The sequence below is a fragment of the Euprymna scolopes genome, chromosome 16 (genome assembly GCF_053919585.1).
Source record: "Euprymna scolopes isolate OS-2025 chromosome 16, ASM5391958v1, whole genome shotgun sequence".
Classification (NCBI taxonomy): Eukaryota; Metazoa; Mollusca; class Cephalopoda; order Sepiida; family Sepiolidae; genus Euprymna; species Euprymna scolopes.
The window spans coordinates 116784088-116807423 of NC_136497.1; positions in this window are offsets into that span (position 1 = coordinate 116784088).

Genomic DNA, 23336 nt, shown 5'->3' on the forward strand with positions numbered 1-23336 from the left:
AAGTATCGAAAATCGAAAACATGCTATCCTCCAAATAGTATTTCTTTCTTATATAGAAACACTAATTTTTACAAGGAAATATTTTAGTTTGCACCGGCAAGAAAGATAATGAAACCTCCACAAATATTTTTTTCTTAGAAAAAGCATTGTTAAAATGTGGGAATGAAAGAGAAAAACGCGGGGAACGTTAATTAATCCGTTTAGAAGCTTTTAAACGGTGGACACGTGTATAGAAATGACTTAAGATCGATGTATATTATAGAGCGAATGCTCGAGAAGTCCTCGGTCAGAAAGCCTCCGTCGCTAGGAAGGCGACGTCAATATATTTACAAATAGTCATTTCTAAAACAGGATGTTTTTTCGGGTTAAATCTAAATCACACGTATCTCATTTAAGGAACAATAGTTATAGTTTTATTGCTGAGTTCCTATTTCTGATATTTTTCAAGGAATATTCAATCAAAAGGTTTTCTTGAACCTACATTAACCTCTTTGGATGTAAGCTCCCGTATAGTAGACTTTCTCTCTGTAAAGAAATATGTGCACCCCATCTACATTTGGTATTCGTTATCTGGAAAAGTTAAACATGAGAAAACGAAACGAAAAGAATATGTCACTCTTTGAAAAATGGTGTTAATTATAAGAAAAGAAAACATCTCAGTAACACAGCTATGTAAAATAGCAAAGGAAAACAAAAAAAGGCAAGGAGCTGAAGCAGTGATAGTGATTGCAAAAGTACGTGAAGAATTTATTCTGACAAGTTAACTTTTCTGTAGTATTTCTTTTTTAAAGAACTGTCCTACTCTGATAAGAAAGTTTGTTGTAACTTGAAATACTATTATTATTGAAAGTGTATTAATAGCGGAGACTTGTGTGATCACAACGAGAAAAGTGTACGTTTAATGACTTGGAAATACCATCTTATTCGGAATTCGTTATTGAGATGAGTATTATTTATGAATTGTATTTATTGCGGACTATTATCATCATCTTTTTCTTTGTTATTTCACGACGTTTCGCCCAACTATTCCCCCGTCCTTCGTCAGGTGGTAACCGCGACGGATAGGAACTCTGAATGTCCTGACTGCATCCACTGCAATTACTGCCTTCCGTAGTTGTTGTCGTCTCACCACTGTTTTGGCCAAGTAAGCCTCTGGCCCTTTTTTGGTAGGATTGAAATCGATATCTTCAGACAATTCTCACCTGGAACCATAGAGATTCAACGTCTTTATCAACTGCGCCAGGGGCCCCGAAGGCCGGAGAAATAGTTGGCCGAAACGTCGTGAAAAAACTAAGAAACAGATGAAGGTAATAGTCCGCAATAAATAAAATTATAGGAAATACCAGAATCTTTAAAAAGTTGTTTGTTGTCTATTGCTCAATATCTTATACGTTTCATAATTTTTTGTAATGCCTATCCGAGCATGCGTGGTTCTATGTAGATGTTGATAGAGTCATGAAACATTATCATTCCTCATCAACTACATTTACTTATTCTTTCAGTTTTATTAAAATCACTAATAAAACAATTAATACGCGTCAATAAACACAAACGACAAGCCTCATTATATTCTGATAATGGCAGGGTAATGAGCATGAAGGTAACATACATTAATAATAAAATCAAACCCTTCTGATTTATGCGTTATATGAATTTAAGTGCCGAAATTTTTGTTTACGGAAAAATATAAAATATCAAACAAATATAAATAGAAAATTACCATTGTTAAATTTACTAATAATAGACATATATCATTTTATGAGGGCATTTAAACGTATAAGGAATTCTAAACGTGTATCAATAAACTATATATAAAGTTGAAAAAAATCAACTTCTTAAAATGAACGTTTATTTTCAACTCAAGGTCGTATTGCTCTTTTAAACATTTACTCAAGTCTCCTTTGTTTCCTTTTACATACTCGCCCCGGAACCACTTCGTAAATGACTTAGTTCAACCCAGTCAGCCATAATTACTAGGCGTATCACTTCTTTCTCATCACTGTTGATGGTTGCATCTGTTTTTTGTTTTTTGTTTTTTTTCTGGTGTTATATTTTGTAGTTAAATGGAGCTGTAGACGTATATTTAAACATAGAGCGCGTATAAATCAATTGCCTCTAATTGTATGGTGAGTGACAAACACAATACATATTATTGACGGCAGACGCTGTTATAAAACGGAAGTACCGGGAAACTAAAGAGAACTCGTGAATAAATATAAGGTTTAAAACTTTAATGATGTAAACGCGAAACACACAAAAGACAAAGACGAATACGTTATATACGGATTTAGAAGGACGAACAGTGTATGTAAAGAGATTGATATAAAAACAAAAGACAACATATAAAAAGTCGAAAATAAAACGCAAAACATGAAAATAAATCTTTTTTATAATATAAGTGCAAAGTCAAAATAAAGTATTAAAAAAAATGGACACACGTTTGATACTATATATATCAAGGATGTGATCATCGCAATCATCCTTAACCTAAGTCGATGTCTCATTAGTAGGAATTTATACTCGCTAGGTTCATTCCACTGTTGGATTTCCTTGAGGTTTGCTTGATCCAGGATAGTTAATAAGGTTTTATGTGTGCGTTTGCTCAGTTGATAAAGTGCTTGCCTCGCATGCGAGAGGATCGTGTTTCGAATCCTGAGCTCGGATATGTCTAACTGATGAGTTCAGATGAAGGCGAAACTCCAGTCTTGGACTTCCGGCTTGTTGGCTTTCGTGGTTCTTGCTGATTTCAATGTTGTCTGGCAGTGTGAATCTATCTATCTATCTATCTATCTATCTATATATATATATATATATATATATATATATATATATATATATACTAGCATTTCAGTCCGGCGTTGCCCGGGTGTTTGGAGGTGTATGCTGAGCAAAAAAAAAAAAGAGTAAATTTTTTTTTTAATTTGACCCCTATTATGACCCCTTAAAATTTATAGTTTCGGGCTCAAATCACATTATTAAATTAGATCCAGGTTCAAGGAACCTATATGTAAAATTTCAAGTGTCTAGACCCAAAATTGTCGGAGGAGTTTGGTAGAGTTCTTAAAGGTCAAATCGTTGAAATTTGACCCCTTAACAGCCAAATTTCTGGCTGACACCTGTCACATCGATTTTGCCAAATCCCAGTACCCGGTATTTCAAATTTCGAGTCTATAGACTAACAATTGACAGAGTTATTGCGTAGGGAAATGTACACAGACAGACAGATAGACAGACAGACAGACACGTTCACTTTTATAGATATATAGATATACATAACTGGACGTGCCTGTGTGTGTGTCTGTGTAGATTTTCTTACGCAATAACTCTGTCAATTTTCAGTCTACAGACTCAAAATTTAATATACAGTGTACTGAGATTTGGGAACACTTTTGTAATCCATTTTCGGACAGAAATTTAGCTGTTAAGACGTCAAAGTTCAACGCATTAACCTTTGAGAACTCTACTAAACTTCTCCGACAATTTTAGATATGCCCAATTGAAATTTCATATATAGGTTCCTTGGCCCTGGATCTTACTTAATAACTTGATTTGAGCCCAAAACAATAAATGTTAAATGGTCATAAAAGGGGTAAAAGTTTTTAACAAATTGGCCTCTGCGGTCTCTACCAAATTACTCAGACATTTTCTGGTCTAAACATTTGAAATTTGACATAAATAGTATTCAGATATAGGACAAGCTTAAAAATCGGTTTGAATAAAAAATTTGAGCTACCACTATATAAATGTACGTATGTTTGCATGTCTGCCTAAAACTTTTGACAGAGGCGACGAATTTTCACAAGATCAATATCGTTTTGACGCTGGACCGTTCAGATGTGAAACACCGAAAAATTGGCTTAAAACATTAATTTATTCACCCGCAACTGGACACTTTTTCTACAGGGAGGGGTCGTTTTTTTCACCGACGCTCTTCGAAAGCCATTCCCTATTTTCGATTGTTTAACCTTATTTTAAACCTACGTCACTTCCGGTTTGGTTGTGGTCGTAACAGCAAAGACGTCACTTTTTCCCGTTCTTTTTCTACTTCGCGGTACAAGTTCAAGCCTGCCTTCCTACTACCAGATTTTTTTTTTTTTGGGCTCAACACACAACTCCAAACACCCGGGCAACGCTGCGCACCTATGCTAGTAATTATATATTCTCTCACACATTCCGATATATATATATATATATATATATATATATATATATATATATATATATATATATATATATATATATATATATATATAGGGTGAGTCACCGGACACGGATCTTTTTAGGACGCTTTTTGCTTCTAAATATTCCATATATAGTATATGGACCTTTTTATGAACATTATAAGTTCCTGCTACAATATACGCAGAGTTTTGTTTTCATTAAAAGCTTCTGTTTTCCGTAACTCATCCTGCATATATATATATATATATATATATATATATATATATATATATATGTGTGTGTGTGTGTGTGTGTGTATGTATGTGTGTGTGTGTGTGTATATATATATATATATATATATAAGGTTAAAAGAAATAATACACAAAGTTTGACTTATATCATTATCAATTTATTTAAACTCTATACGGGAATTTTCACATGCTGCAGCCTATTCAGGTTTAAAAGTAAGAAACTGTTGTAAAAAAAAGTCATATAACTGAGAGTAGCTAACCTGAAGTGAGGTTGCGAAAAAAAAAACAATCTTCTTCGCGACCTTCTTCTCAGGTCTTGTAACCACAGTAACATAAAAACAAAGGCATAAGTGACTCTTCATAAAGGAGGAAGGTTTTTTTATAATAACTACCTTACTCTATTAGTACAAACAAGCATAAGGCTATAGTTCTTCTTGATTGTTGGAAGAGCATCCTTACCTACGGCAGCTACACTCAGGTAAGCTATGTATTATTCACCACACTCTCCCAACAAAAGAAAAAAAATGCATTTCATATATATATATATATATATATATATATATATATATATATATATATCTTCATAAAAAAAAACTTTAAGTTGGCTGACGCTGCAGGGGGGCTAAAATTTGCTAGGCCTCAGTCAAGGGGCACATGGTGTAACAGTGGTTCAGCGTACCCTCATTCTCTCCCTTAGCCTAGGCTCCGCTGTCGGTAGTAGTTTATAGTCCAACCCAAGACTACTTCTATTGAGCAGAGAACAGACTAGGTTTACCCCTTCGTCTCTTTTGAGGTGCACAATCACTGCAGTACCATTTCTCTCTAGCGGGTGGAGCCAAGTCAATTCCAACACACTCAAAATGATACCCCTTATCACAGGAATCACTGCATATCATATCCTGGTTCCCTGGAAGTCTATTGCATGCAGGACACAACAAAATGGTGCCATCTGCTTCCGAAAATGAACCAGATGATTCCTGGTTTTCACTGCTACCTGCAGCAACAGGCGAGGATGCACCCGCCTGACTCGGTTCACTTTCCCCAAGATCATCATCAGATTGCGAAATTTCTATTGGATATACATTTTTTAGTGAATGGACGTTCACCAACCCATCGCCCTGTCTGACATGAGCTGTCCTCACCACTCCATCTTGTCCTGGGAGAACCTCAAGTATAGTACCCAACATCCAAAATATCCGTGGTTTTAAAGGGCTCTTGACCAAGACTACATCATTTCGTTACTGCGATTCTGGAATGGTATCTGAGATCCTCCTGGTATCCTTCCTCTAAGATCAAGGAGGTACTCCTTGTACCACAGTTCTCTAAATCTTGACAACCATTCATTTCGTAATCCAATCATCTCGATAAACCTTCTCCGGCTGGGAGGAACCATGGTGGAGAGATCATCTCTTCTCAATGGTAGATTGGCCATGTTCTCAGGCAGCATCGGCCTAGAATTGTATCTTTTACGCCTTGTGCAGTAATTCAGGGAATTTTGACTGCCTGCAGTGACGTACCCAGTATCCACGACATCTCAATTCCGTTAATGTTGACCCTATACACAGATGGGAACATTTAAGATGGCAGTTTTATATCACAAGTCGGGTCAGGCTATGATTCTTGCCCAGCGACAAGGGATTCCTAACTTCATGAGAAAACTGGGAAGACCTGTCCAGCCATCCATTGGAGCGGATCAACCCTTCCTCATCCAGAAAAAGATCAAGTGCCTGAACACGATTAGGTGCAGGCTTTACCATAGGGTTCCGCAGAATTCAATTCAGCCGTAAATTCCTGCTGTTGATAACATTTTATTAAGTAAATTCCGGCTTTCTTGTTGTAATTGTCTTCCCTTTTCCTCATCTAGCCGATGAATCGGAAGACCAAAGAAGTTACCCTCAACAAACGTGTAAACGTAGAGAACAGCCGCATGGAGATCACCAAAGCACACTCATCATCCACAATCGCAGCAAAATTTGTTGATGAACGAACAATCTTCTGGCACCTATCATCAAGACAGGGCAACTCCTGCTCCGGCCAAGTCAAGACCCCACCGCGCAACCAGGAAGGGGCATGGTACCAAAAGGCAACGTTGTCTCGGAACGTCCTCATCGTTAATCCACGAGTGATTAAGTCAGCCGGGCTTTCGGTGGTCGAAACATACCTGAAGGTCGGCCTGATGCCGTATTTTGTTTCCAAATCCAGGCTCATTAGCAAAACATCCTTTTGCCTGCTTCTAGCAAAGATGCTTTTACTATTCATCGTTTCTGATAAAATCCATGACAGTACTACTTGTGCATCTGTTACCACACACAACCTAGAAGGGCGGACACCCTTGCATCCTATCAAGATAGCGGGCAAACACTTCAGATCAAGAAATACCGCCATTAGTGTTAAAGTTGGTAATGTCTTCTCCTTCACTGGAGCAACTCGTGCTTTGGCAAAGATCAATGCAGAATTTTTGACATGAACATAGTAGGCTGAAATCCATATGCTTCTTTAGAAGCGTCACAAAACAGGTATAACTCTCCAGTTCGGTTCCCGTCATAGGCCTGTCTGTAGAAATGCATGCCACTCAATTTAGATAAGTTATCTGCCAGGTTCCTCCAAGAAGACTGAAACTCTGGAGAGACTTCCTCATCCCATTGCACATCTCGCTTCCATAATTCTCCCACCAAAATCCTACTTCTTATACTCAGGGACAGGCAAAGAGATAAGGGATCAAATACCTTTTTTCTATTCCGAAAGGATTTGCCTCTTAGTAGATGCACTCGGATCACACTTACCAGGAGCAGTGCTGAGCTTTTCTGAAATAGGATCATACCGGTACCCGAGCACCATCTCCCATCCGGCATCATGAGTACTCAATGTACCATCCTTCCTCATCTATTCCCTAAGGCTGTTGCAGTTTGAGTTGCATGACTGCACCACAAATCCACCTTCCTGCAACCGCTTCCTAACCTGGGAATACAGCCTTACAAGCTTTGCTGGGTCAGACTCAGTCACCACCAGGTTGTCGACATAGAATTGGTTCGCCATCGCAACTCGACATTCATCAAAAGGATATTGGGCTGCATTAAACTTCAAGATACTCCCCAATATAAAGGGACTCGAGGTGAATCCGAAAATCAGCGTGGCGGAAACATCGAAGGCGATCGCCATCCTTCACAAAAAAACAGAACCTGTTCTTGTCTGCCTCCAGTGCAAGGCGAACCATCAAGAAAGCTTTCTTGATGTCTGCAATCAAGACAAACTTATTCGATCTAAAAGACATCAACGGGTCCAACATATCTCCTGTCATATTCACACCAGAGTATGCAGCCTCGTTCAGAGAAGCAGGGCCACAGACCTTCAAGCTACGGTTAAATACAGGTCTGATTTTAGTAGTAGCTGCCGGATCCGTCTTGAAAACTGGCCGATGAGGTACCCATACATAGTCCACAACATTTTGAGGATCCACCTGTATTTCCTCAATAATGCCCTCTCATAGCTGCTTAAGGAATACATTTACATACTCTTGGTACAGCTCGTTTTTCTCCAGGCTTCTGACCACACGATCCAAAACGTGCAAAGCAATATCATGATTAGAGGGAACTGCATGCCAGGGTAACTGCACGTGATATTTCCCATCCTTGAATGTTATAGATTCCTGGAACTGCCTAATCATACCCTGATCATATCCTGAAATCTCTTCTCCGTCCTGAATGTCCAACGATCAATGCTGAACATTTTCTCCAATCCTCTTTCAACATTACTAGAGGGAAAGACATCCACCCATGGGTCTGCATAGGAAGGATCGGCTTCCAGGATGAAGCAAACATGCGATGATTCCACTTGGGTTGTATTCTCCATCAATGCACTGAACAAAGTAGAATCTCTTGAAATAGGGGAAGGATTTGTAGGTAAAAGTGTCTACCTCACCAAAGCGAATCAAACCAGCAGGAACAGAGAAAACCCGACCCCCCCCAAACAAGGATCCAACTTAAGGGACCCAAATGTTGCACCAGATCCAGACCGATAATTCCACTTATAGCCACCAAATTAGTGCCAGACTCAAATTGCCCAGCCAGAGAGTATCCAGTTCGTTTAAACTCTTCCAACAGCAAATGCCAATTTTTAGATATAAAGATAGGTCCAATGAGTTGGCAAACAGTACCGGAAAGTGCCCCACATGACCAAACCCTAAGTCCATATCTAATTTCACCTCTCTGTATATTTGCTCACATTCTCCAAGAAGTGTAGTCAGCCTCAAATGACAATCCAAACTGTCAGAACTCAAGGAACTCAAGGAGTGCAAGACATCACCAGGCAAATACGTTCTGCCACTGCCAGTATCCAATAGGCAGTTTACAGAGATAGTTCTTCCTCTCCGACCGAAGGTAACACAAATCAGAGGAGGTAGTTTACTCGAGTAACTAGAAGAATACTGACAATCTAAACCTATGCGGAAAGAAACAGATCGGGTTGTAGTGGTTCTAGATTTTGAAACGGTTACCCGAGAATTGTTTCGATGGATATCCGAAGAACCAGGCAACCCGCCGCTTTTAATTAGCAAGCGTTTAATAGCCTCATTGGTTTCTCGCATCAAAACTGGCAGAGAAGGAATTCTTGAGCCGCATAACTGAATATGCTCTCCCTCCAATGCTCTTGGAAATTAAAAAAAAAAAACTATTTTGGCCATTAATCGGGCCCCCGCAGAACCATCCTCAGAGAAATCACAATCGAGAGAGCTAGCCAGTTCTTCCAGAATGGAAGCTGTTCTGCAGATGAAACTACCAATATCCTCATAAGAACTCTCCCCCTTGGGGGAGAAATTGATAATATATTGGAATATCTTATCAATGATGTCACTAACATCTAAACATTCTCGTTTTAATACTGCCAGTGCTTGCTGATAATTTGTATTGACGCAACTTAAGCGATTAATTAGCAGCAGATATCTTCCAGACAGAGAGCATTTTAAAAAAGTTTAATTTTTCTGCGTCATTTGCCATGCCTGCTGCACAATTTTCAAATCGTGATAAGAAATTGTAAAAACTCATTCTATCGTTTTCCATTTCACGACCACTGAACATTGGTCCAGTGATTTGAACTTGAGGAAGTCTACCAGTGAATGATGAGTGAGTTCTATCCATAGAAGGTCCAGGCGTATAAGGAAGGGAAGGTCGTTCCGAATACCCACTAGCCTCTGGCGGATGTAACAGGAGAGAGAGAGAGAGTGAGAGAGAGATCTTCTAATTCCTTCCGTATATTCAGCTGGTAACTTAGCCAATCGGACTCTATAATCTCTCTTTCCTCTTCAGAGACACAGGAAAGTTGCAACTTGCAGATGGAGATTTAATTTCGTTGATATATTCAAAATTTTCCCTGTGGATTACAGAAATTATAGCAGGAGTAATCTCTGTGCCACAGGACAAACGAAGCCTACCCTTGATTTTCATCTTCAGAATAGAAATCTGGTTACGGTGTCGCTCCCTGGAATCTGCCACAGCTGAAGTATCAGAGGTGTCCATATCCTTGTACAGGTAATTGACAATTTCAGGAATTGTCACTAATTGCTGTTACTAATGACGTTCAAAGTTCCGTTAGAAATTGTGTTGAACTGTTGTATTTTTCTCAAATTGTTGAGAAAAAGTCATATAACTGAGAGTAGCTAACCTGAAGTGAGGTTGCGAAAAAAATACAATCATCTTCGCGACCTACTTCTCAGGTTTTGTAACCACAATAACATACAAACAAAGGAATAAGTGACTCTTCCCAAAGGAGGAAGGTTTTTATAACAATTAACTTACTCTATTAGTATAAATAACCATAAGGCTATAGTTCTTCTTGATTGTTGGAAGATCATCCTCACCTACGGTAGCAACACTCATGTAAGCTATGTATTATTCATCACACAGTTTTTTTATGCAATAGAAAATTTGAAAAGAAGTGCCAAGATAGTACAGAAAAAAGATTTAGTCGAGAGAAATAAAAATACAAGAAGAGAAAGCAAGCTATGAGGGGGGAAATTGAGGAGCAGATTGAGTAGAGGAAAAGAGAATGGCAGAGAGAGAATCTGAACAGCAAAAAAAAAAAAAAAACAACGACATTAGCAGAAAAAACACAAAATAAGAAAGCGATAGAAAGGGATACAGAAAAGCCTACGCACGATGCCATCATACCATGTTTATATTGTGCCGTAAGATTTGACTGTTCAAAGGAATATAACCATTTTTAATTGAGAGTAAGTCGTTTTATTCTAACTTATTAGTAACGTTAAAAAATACTAGTTCCTTGCCTTCATCATTTTCTCCGGAGAAAAAAGACAATAATAAATTGGGACAGTATATATGAAAAAAAAAATCAAAATAACACTGCATATATATATATATATATATATATATATATATATATATATATATATATATATATATATATATATATATATATATATATATATATATATATATATATACCGGCTGGAACGATAAATATGTCGTCCTTGAAATACGACATGATTTTATTTCTGTTTGATGCGCAGGGTGATGGAACCAAAATTTTCGGTCGTCTTTGATGTGGTTTCAAGTAGGGCGCACGTCATGCCACTTCAGATCTTCGAAGTCGGTTCGAAAGTAAACAACAATGTGTTCCTGGATGTACTGAAGAGCGTGCTTATCCCCTGGTGTAATCAGGTTTTCGCTGGCAGACCCGGGTTGTGGCACCAAAACTCGACACTGACCCACAAGTCCAAAGAGTCTCAAGCTTAGTTTCAGAATTGTTACTATGACTTTGTACGCTTCTCTTAATGGCTCCCTGCTTTCACTTGTCGGGCTATTTCCTCTATTCATACGTCGAGAACACCACAATCATCATCTTTCACAGTACGAAAGCTTGTTGTCTGATCGCTGCTCATCCGCCGAGTATTCGATAAGCTTCCGCCGGTGTTTGTGGAAAAATCATGGTCAATGTTCTGAGCCTTTTCAAAACGGTGATTAAAGCTAAAAGCTGCTACATTAGATAAGAGTCAGCTCTAGTAAATAATCTAGTTACATAAATTGATTTTAAATGTACATCTTTAATAAAAGTGTAGTGTTGTTTTCTTTAGGGCAAGAATTATATTGTTTTACCCTATATATATATATATATATATATATATATATATATATATATATATATATATTCAACATAGACAGTTCATCGAGTAAGCAAAATTAATTGAAACATCGTGGCCAATATCACCCCTTGTCTGATGGATTATTACAAGCGGAGTTCGGGTTAGGGTTCATTACCTTTATTCACTTTTGACTGAAACTTCGAAGCTACAGGATGTGTTTATTCCGAATGCCGATCTTAACGGACATCGGAATTAACACCGTTTCCCGTCTGGACAAACAGTAAACAATGACCAAAGAAGTCATTCCTTCTTAATAAAATAACAGAGACACTCCTTTTTTTCTGGTTAATGCGTTTATGGAATGAAAAAAATAAAACTCTACAAAACAAAAAATAAATTCAGCACCCTCTATCCTACATATAATAATCTTACATCGAATTAACTGTGAAGTATTGTGTTATTAGTTAATATTATATTATATCGTGTCATATTGTATGAATTGTTTACACTGTGAACAAATGCAGGGTTTATCAATTGTATGTTATGTTAGCAAGTCAGATTACGGAATGTTAACTCGGTTCTTTATAGAATTAGCAGATACACAGGGACAAAATAAAAGAATTAACAATGTGTGTTTATTAAGAAAGATAAGGAAATAGTAAAACGGCATTATCGGGCAAATGCATATCGTAAATAAAATGATACTATAAACAAGTAAGTGGAGAAAAAATGGAAAAAATAATAAATATGTGATTTAATTTACCTGCAACGCGCGCTACAGTTTTAACCACCCCCCTATATGTAACACGATGTAACTGAAATTTGATTTAATATTATCATCCTACCATTTTACCGTTTAAATGAAGAAGTTTCAAATAAACTTAAATATATTTTTCTTAATATTTTTTAGCATACGAAAATAATAAAAATTCGAGACCAAAATCGTGTTTACATTATCGACGCTTTAAAACAACGTTCCTATGTATTGACGTTTTTGAAAGCGTTAAATGATATTATATTCCAATATTACGCGATATGAAGTTTAAAGAAATATTTTTTTAAAAAGCTTAACAATATAAAAACATAATCATATAATAAAATATATGACTCTTGATATAATAAAATTCGAACATCCAAAATCGGTCTGATAAATTCGTTTGGATTTATTATTTAAATTAGTAAAGGGCGGACTTTCTGTTTTTGCAGCTTTTTCTAAAAAAAGTACGAAAGCCTTTAAGCAAAATGTTCTTTATAGGCATAAGCATCAACAATCAAATATTGACTCTCGTTTTATGTAGTTTGAAAAAATGTATTTCCTTTACAATGTAAATATGAAAATCCGATAGCAAAAAAGCGTTACTTCAATTAACTATTATAGCGCCAATACCCATCCGTAGAAGTCGACACAGAAAATAGTAAACCCGCGAAATGATGACGTTGCTGTTATTGTGTAAAACGATGGCGTTTTACATAAAGTTATGGAGATGCGTAGTGACATATATACTTCGTTTGCTTAGCGGGTTCTTGTTTGCATTTATTTAAAGGTAATATAATCTAATAAATATGTAACCTAAAGTTTTTGTTGGAAAAAAAAATTGTTCTTCTTGGCAAATTTGTAAAAGTAATCTAATCCATGCAAATCTGTCCCAATACGTTATCTTTGCCATTTGGTACTTCCTAATAGAAGAAATCACACAATCGCATGTAAATGTTGCCGTCAAAAAGTACTAATTCTGAGAACCGAAGTTAGTTTATGTGGAATAAGGAGAAAGCGTTGTCGTCGAAGTCCAAGTAACAGAAGTAACGGTGTTAGTTTCTTGAGAGGATAAAGAAATAGAACTCTCAAGTACATGCGTACCTGAACTAAGGAGAAGACGCAGACAAAATATATATGTGGTGTAATGGCTTTTGTTGATGAGCGTGTTCTTAGTGTAATTTTTTTTTAATATAATTTAATCTATGCAAATCTGTTCGAATATTTTTTGCTTAAAGAATGAATCCGAAAGGTGCATGCCGTAAGCTGTACTCATCCTCAGAAGCGAAGTTTGTTTATGGGTTGTAATGAGGACGCGTCCTGGTCGTCATCGTCGTCATCGTCATCGTCGTCATCGTTGTCGTAGTCATCGTCGTCGTCCTCGTTGTCGTTGTCTGCGACGTAATCAAATAAGAAAAGTCCCAATGTTAGTTCAGTAGGGACAGTAACAAATTAGTAAATATGCGTACCGGAACTATAATACATCTTATAATGTAAGCACGGATGAAAGTTAATTGATTAATAAATAAAATATATGACCTAATAGCTAAGAAGCCCTTTTTGTTTGTATCATACGCATTAACTGAACAAGTTCCTTAAGGAAATCCCGATGAGCTAGGCTTATTTATATGTTTGACAAACATCTCGCAGTCGTAATGTGCTACGTTCTCCAAACGGTTTGAATGCAAACTTGTCAAAGAAAATCGTATGTACTAAATATTATTAATTCTTGATTAATGTACTTGAAAACGTTACATAACAGCCGTCGCCGTGTAAGGAGCTGAAACCATCAATAAACCGACCCTGGTATTGTGTCTGCTCGTCGATTTAAACAATTTCTCGGAGCCATGAAAAGCAGAAGTGTCCAAAATGAACTAATATAAAAATTGTTTATCAAATTATTTATAGCTAGTTTAGTAGAATATCTCGTAAAAGAAGATAGGTTGCGGGTCTGTATATGCTTTACGTTTTTTTTTTCATGGCAAGTGCTCGTTTGCGCTCGAATCTTTCACGAGAAACACTGGTCTAGCTGGAAACATTATCAATGATTCTCTCCACTCTTTATCTGTGCCCAAACCTTAAGTTTCTTAGAACTGCACGCGTGGAACTGTCTTCCGTTTGCCTGCTTCCCAGCTAACTACAATATGGTTGTCTTCAAGTTCAATGTAAACAAGTTCTTGAGGAGCCGTTCCACTTAAGTTAACAAATTTACCGAATCTCCATTACTAACGATTACTATATTGTCCAATTGACTACTGTGCACTCTTTAACCCTTCTCCTCGAGTGGCCTCGTATAAATGATAATGTATATATAAAAAAGTGACGGATCTTACTTTTTTTTGCAAAAAGGTTCTTTATTTGAGAAATATTTTTTATACCCAGTCCAAAAAGAAAAAAAAAACAGTTTCGGCAGACATCCCTTTGATGAGTTTTTCACGAATTAGTTTTATAGACATTGTATTTTGCGGTTCATTAAGCATCTCGTTTCTTGATTTATTTTATCTCTTCATTAAAATAATAAAAAAATTACAGAACATATAGTCATTAAAGAATTTAGTTTTAATATAGAAAGTATATATGCTTTGTACTAAAATAAGTTTGAATACACAAGTGACAACTGTAACCATGTATTATAAAACGTGAAATCGATCCTCAGGATTAAGAAATTGGTAACATTTGTGTATAGTGACATCATTAAGTATAAATAGAAAAAAAGTATTTTTAACTTTAAAACTACATACTATTGTTCTTCATCTAATGAAAAATATCAAAATACACATACATTCTCCTATCTACACGAGGTGTCACCATACTAATAACTGAATCATTTACAAAATTCACTTACAATACATCGTTAGCATATACGAGTGTTTTAAATTTAATCTTGTAATTTCTTTTAATTTGTAATGTATTCCGTTCTTAAGAATTAATTTTTAAATATGTCTTTCTTTATTATTTTCCTGATGCAAACATGCCATTTTGTGTCATTTTGTGCATACATATGTCTGTGTAAACAAACATAATATATATATATATATATATATATATATATATATATATATATATATATATACGTGCGTGCGTGTTTGTGTGTGCATGTGTCATTATGTGTACACATATGTCTGTGTAAACAAACATATATGTGGGTGCGTCTGTTATTATGTGTACATAATATATATATATATATATATATATATATATATATATATATATATATATATATATATACAGGCTCGAGCTCACACAAATTATTATTATTATTATTATTATTATTATTAATAATAATAATAATAATAATAATAATAATAATAATACTATTGCTTAAATATGCATCAATTGTTATGAGGACATATATTATTGTATGTAGCAGTATTTAATTCTACAGTGATTAATACCTGCACAGAAGTATTCAGTAACTATAGAAGTAAATATTAGAGCTACACAAAACCCTTTGCCTTTCATAACAGTATTGAATCCTCCGAGTCAAATTGTGTCATTTTTATATTTACACATAGTTTAATATCGCTAGCTGACAAATCATATTGCTTATTTTTTTCACCCACATTATCAATGATTGTTTTAGAGTTGACGGGACCTTTTTCTGATAAACCGTTGTTAGCTTCCACTTCGCTATTGTTCTATTGTGCATAGGACTGGATGTGTTAAATTAATATGTGATCTTATTTGAGTCATATTTCATTTTATTTTTATTGCGTATTGTTCTTATAAAACAAACTATATTCCTTATTTACATTCGGTTGCATTTTATCCTCGAGAGTTTAATAAGTTTTAGGGTCCTTCAGTTTTAGAATTTTAAATGTCTCATTGGAAAATAGATTTACGAGCCATCTAAATATCTACATGCACTATTTCACACTTTATTTGTTAGTATCTGCGTTCACTGAGCTCCTATAAATGGGCCGGAAGATTCTATGCAATATATATATATATATATATATATATATATATATATATATATATATATATATATATATATATATATATATATATATATATATATATAAATGTTTGGAGGTACAGAATTTATGTACAGTTTAGTTTATAAACTATATATATATATATGTATGTATATGTGTGTGTATGTGTGTGTTTGTGTGTGTGTATATATATATTTGTATATGCATATTATTTTATTTATATCTATAATATATCACTCTAGCTAAACAGGCGCCCATTGTTGGGTATTGTGTTAACTTGTAGAATATTGACATTTTACCGCGATATTAGCCGAATATTACATTAGTCAGATGATCTTGTAGATGAATTAACATTGTGTTTAGATGATGAGAGAGACATTCTGTAAAGATATATTGATGCAGGAACTGAAACAAATATCAGTAGACGATACCTGAATATCCAAATAAATAACAATGACGTAGCGATGCTATATTCGGTTTTCAACTATTGGTTAATAATATGTGTTGTACGAGAAGTGAATATGTCGGTGCATGCTAAATGTCAAAATCGAGTCCGTCGGTCGGTCCGGAAAATTGATGGCTGAAAACAAGAAGCAACAGGCGCAATGGCGGCAACGGCCTCCCTATGTGACCTATTGATTTTGGTCAAATGCCAACACTTGGAAAAATTGTCGGCTTCCCCTGGTTATAATTTAATTGATATTTTCGGCAGATAGAAATAGAAATGTTCTGAAAACTTTGTTGTTATATTGATTTCGACATCACCTATACGACTGTTGTAGTTCATTCTCGACGTGTGGAGGAGGACGGTTCGTTTTCGATTTGTTGTGTTTGTCTGGCGTTACTATTTTTATTCAAACTTTTGGTCAATGACTTTTACACTACAGCGCCATGTGCATATTTTATTTCATGCATTTGATATTTTATATTCATTATAATATTTATAAACCATTTGCAATTCACATATATGTATGTATATGACAACATACATGCAGATATTTATGTATGTTTTACGTACTAATATAAGATAATTAATTAGCCAGGTGTGTTGTAAGATAAGATCGTAGGAATTGGTAAACGTTGTTCAAATTGAGCAGACTGAATATTGAAGACGACATCTCGCTATTTTTTTTTTTAAATCGGACTTGACTTGAAAACAATCACGTTTTATCCGCTTGAAATCAGTCCCGTATATGATGTTTCCAAAACGGAGATTTATTTAATAGTTACACTTACTTGTTGGGACACCGAAGAATAAACGAAAAATTATTTACAATGAATATACATCGACGAGTTTTTTTGTTGTGAATGTTTAACACGATGGTCCATAGATTAGAGATCAGCCAAATACATGGCAACATAAATGGCAATAGTATGAAGAAAAACTTTAAGTTGTGAGAAACAGTCGTTAGTTATGGCAAACAGTCAATTAAAATTAAACGACAATTATACACTTTGACAGCATCAAATTGTGTTCCTACCAACAGTACTAAAATTTAAAACTTATTTAACATTGATGCACGTACAATATCGCAAAAATTGTGAAACTGCTTAAAAAATCTTCACATTTTTTCCGGGATTTTAGCAATAGATTAAATTTTATTTTCTATTTTAAATTGTTATAAGTTAATGTGTCATTAATATTAATGCCTCAAAATAAACCTGGAATGTAATTCGGAATCTCATTGGAAAAGGTTATGAAGAGGGTTGAGAATGCATTCTTTTGACATCTTTATTGATAATATGTATTTCTGACTTTTTCAATAAACAAATACTTCTATTAACTTATAAAAAAATAAGTTATTTTATGGTAAAAAAAAAACATTTCAGAAAATTTTATAACCAGTGATTTTATAATGTAAATCGTCGTGTGAAGCCATATCAAAACTTTTTTATGTTATCAGCAATAGATATGCACACGACGCCTTATTCAATGGATCAAGTGATCCTGTAATATAATATTATAATAAAAATAACATCGATTTGTCTTGCTGGACAAAATCCATATTTTAAGTAAATTGTTTCTGCCGAGGGTGTCAATAAATAAGTTTGAAAATCTGTAGAATCCTAACCAAAACAAAATTAAATGTAAATAAACTTCGTATTGTCTTTTATTCGTTAACTAGCAGGACCCGTTCACCTGCGTTTCCCGATTTAAGCATGTCCCCACCCTCATAAAATAAATAAAGTACGTTTGTTATTCGTAGCCATCCCTCCGAGTTGCTAATGTAAAGAACAGCTTCTTGAATAGACTCCCTCAACTTCCTTATGTAAGGAACGATTTTCGGAACAGACCCCCTACCGATGTTAAGAACGGCTTTCGAAATATACATCTCTGTTTTTGAGTTTGACGTTGTCAAATTATTGATCGAAAACTTAACCTCGATATTCGTTTTCAGAATACACATACACAAATACTTGAGACTTAATAAAATTGGCGTTGGCAGCGTAGGTCGGAGAGAACTAGATTTGTTTATCGCGCAGCGTATAAATCTGGCGGCCATCGAATTACACTGCACAATACAAGACTTCATATCTCGAAATCTACTTGACTTTACCAAGTTTAAATGGGATTGTCTTAATCAGCATAGTCGACAACTTATAAAAGTCGTCATTTAAAAAAAATTGGAGAAGTAGAACTGAGGTAAAAATTTGCCTACATCAACTACAACAACGTTAGCGTCTGAGCAGTGTCGGGAATAAGTCCGGAAATTAAAGAATTTAACCAAATACTCTACGGAATGCAAGAAAACAAATACATAACAAATGTTTCCGTAGGCAATAAAAGTTAGGTAAAACCCTAAATGTATAAAATAATGGGACGGTAACTTACTTGTAAGCTTTTGACACAATAAGTAACATGATTGTAGCCTAGGTAATCGTTAGATAATATATAAGTAACAAAAATCGTATTTAATTTTCTGTTTATGAGAATTTTTGTATGTGTGTAGCTTTTTTATTAGCACGATTACGTTATGCAAAGAGCGAAGCAATATTGTATGATTTCTGAAGCCTTCGATAATGCATGAGGAAGTAGATTCTGGAATAATAGAATTGCCAGGCCCCATCAACTGTGAAGGGATAATTTATTATATTTAGATCGGGAAATCGAAAAGTTATGTTAGCTAATAAGCCATTACGATGCGTGCAATGAAAATATCATAGAAAAATGTAGAATTGGTCCCGGTGTCAACTATAGACGCAGCAGGACTAAATATTTCTACAAAAAATAGAAACTACATGCTCTATAGATGTTTTGATTGTGTTCGAAAATAACATGAGAGTGTGGCTGATAATCTAGGAGTAATGAATTAGTATGTAGACTCGGTTTTTGAAAACCTACAGTACTTTGGTCCAGAGGCGAAATTTTAGAGTCAAAATTTTATATAGGCACTTATGTGTGTATGTTAAATTAGAGACTAAGAGCAATTCCCATTGTCATAACAAAAGAGTCTACGCACTATTTAAAATAAATAATCTTTATCAAAGAACATTATCATACAATGATGTAAACCTTTGAAAATGTTTTATTTGCAATGTATATTTGAATATTAAATTATTTTATTATCAAAACAATACGTCATGTCAAAGGAGGATGCACGGCCAGTACAGTTGCTAAAATGTATAAGTAAATCTATAGTCCATGCGCATTTTGTCGTTATATATATATGATGAGAATAATGGAAATAGTATTCCGACAAAATAGAGAAATAAAAAATAACAAGCAGAGTTATGTGGTCATCAGCGTTTCATCTTTGTTTCAAGAGAAAGTCTGGAAATAAAAACAAACGTTGATAAACACATACCTTGGTTTGCTCCTTTTTATTTTCCCTCTCTTTTTTTCTCTCTCTCTCTCTCTCTCTCTCTCTCTCTATATATATATATATATATATATATATATATATATATTCTTAACGCTCTTCTAAAGTCCATTTTTTCTGTACACTCTTCTAAACTCTATTTTAAAATCCGTAAAATACAATAGGTAATTTATTGTGACAACCAGAGTAGTATCTTATTAGCAAATAACTCTGATTTATCAACCGGATATTGATATAAAATATCTTTCATAAGAAATTAAATCAGTAAAAAGATCTATTACTCTTAATTACGTCATATCTGAAAATAATATAGCCGACATTTTTACTGAATCGATAACAAAGATAAATTAAAACATTTTATCGAATAACTTTTTGAAATCTTATCTTGAAAAAATCTAATTTCAGAAATCCAAAATGAAAAGTTTAAACCACAAAAAGTGTAAATTGTCTCCGGCATGATGAGAAACTACAGCCATATTACTTGACTTCCTAACCAAATAACAGACTAAAACTATCCAACACAATGTTTTATGTTTTTCTTGGCCAAAAACACTTTGATTTTCTTTTTTCAGAGACCCTTTCTTAAAAAACACACACATTGTCTAAGTAAAGATACACATGTATATGTATTTAAAAAACGGAATTAAAAGTCTCATCGCTTTCTCTAGAAACGCACAGATTATGCAAAGATTATTTGTAGACATTTGGATATAGTAAAACATGTATATCTCTATGCATTTGTATATTATTCCAAATACGTATATCTGTATGTATCTGTATATATATATATATATATATATATATATATATATATATATATATATATATATATATATATATATATATTAGAAAACTTTAAAAATTGGATTAAAATGGCTTCTTTTTTATGCATATTATACCAATATATTTATATATTTTTTATTTTTGACCAATAGAAATAAAGATATATCCCAAACATAAATGAAATAAAAAAAAATAAAATATACATTTTTCCTTATTTTTTACATTTTTATGTTTTACACTATTTAACTAAATTGAGTCCGAAAGACTTTGTCATTATATCAAAAAATAAGGTGTTTAACTTTGTTGCTAATAACGGAAAGTATGATTATATGTTAAATATAGAAATAAAGAGAATATATTCGTAATAGTTTATATAACACTGAAAAATGCGCGTGATTAATCGTATTAGTTGGCTTTTACGATTTAACCTCAGGTTTTCTTCAGGTGTATCTTCTCGAATTCGGGAATGTTTCTGTCGAACTTGGTAATGAGGCTGGCGTTATAAACGGAACCCTTAATTTACTTCATGGGAGCAACATACATTCGTTCTTTCAGCTATAATAGAGATGTCCTAAAAAATTCCCGATTGTCTTTGTCGGTTGCCCAAACCGAGAATGGACTCCTTAACCTTCAGATTATTAGGAATTTTACGATTAATTTTTCTAAGTATTTTTAAATTCTGCGCCACGAGTTCTTTCGTCAAAATGATGCTTTCTAACTATATTTCCTCTAAATACACAGAAAGAAAAAATATTAATCCCATGACTTGTCATAGCGCGGATAATGATGCCATATATGTTCATAAAATTGTGTTCAGCATATAATTTCACGTTGACAATGCTGATAGCAGGTAAATTAGATTCGTCAGTTTATATTTTATAAACAGTCTTTAAACTAGTAATTCTTTTGAAACTATATATTGAACTCTCCTCGGTACTACTAATTTAAACAAATTGATATAGACGCAATTGTTACTAAGAAAGGACTAAATATCTCTTAAAGATTCTAAATTGTATCTCACAATCAGTGAGATGTTTGTTTCCATGTACTTCTACAGTTTACGGTGTATGATACTTGATTTTAAGTTAAATTCATTTTTTACGATGCGTTTTCTTATTAGATCTTGTGGTGTATGCACAGAAACCCCCCGCTCGAAGTTTGGAGTGTGTCTCTAATCCAAGAAAATTATTTAAGTATGCTCAGCACCCTGAAGAAGTGATGTGACATACCCTGAAATGTCGGAAGGATAAACAACATATAAACAATATACACATGAGTTTTTTTTAATATTAGTTATGAAGTATTTCGGACCGGTTAAGCGTTGAAAGAGTATCCGAAATGTACGATGTCTAGTGTTATACAATTAATGTGCATGTTTATAAAATGTTATCTGTAGATCAACACCTCGAATGTTAAATATATAATTTAAACACTCTATCCTTCTCTATTGGTGATAGTGTGCTTCGACTTCGAGAACATTATAGGACTCTTTCTATATTAGCATCATAGACATTTGAGAAATACAACCAGTAGAATGTACGAGTGATTAAAAGAGAGATTGAACTGTGTCAAACATGTCTTTGGAAAATACGAAAAAAAAAGCCATGAAAAACTTCATCCAAAATAGCTCTGAAAGAAATTTTATATATAGATTCACAGTGTGGGGTAAAAGTTAAAAAACAAATGTAGAAGAAGCATGAATAAAAAAACAAAACAAAAAATGTTAAATATCATTCGAGTAATATTTCTATTTTGAAGCCAGCTGTCCGAGATGATGTAATTTTGCAATGGCATTCGAAGCCCAGAGGAATAACAATCCTGATCTGTATTCGTACCACGCGCGTTTGGTACTGCAAACTGCCGTACTGTCCACAATGCAGACGATACTAAACGCATACAGATAACCAGCAGGTAAAGGGCTGGTTGCTGTGGCTTAGCAATGCAACAGTGGTTTCTTTAAATCATATATTACCCGCGTCCAATACCGAAACAACGTCTCTCGACAAGCAGACAAATCGAATCTCTTACAATAACACAGGCGACTCGGTTATTAGGGGTTTGTATTGACTATTCAATTTGTTGTCATGTTGCATATAATTTGACCTGCGTATTATTCGAAAATATGATTCCGTATTGTAAGTCACATTTATTGTGCATTTACAGCTATTAGTAGGTCGAGAAAACGACATTAATTACTAGCACATTGTGTTTATTTTACGTTGTTTATTACTTAGATGTAATATGATATAGAATTAAACTACACAATGTTTGTTTATTATTACGTTATTTAAGAGGTATGAATAACGTTTGCCTATTACTCGTTGTTTTCAGATAGAATGTGATTATTTATTTTAACCATAATGCATGTCAAATGCAGATTTTCCGGTGTAGGTTTGAGTTAATAACTGCGATTAACACACATGAAATAAGCATACACGAACACATACAGACAAACCGACACACAAAAAAACAAACACGTAAACGCACCCACCCACACCCACCCACATACACGCATATATATATATATATATATAT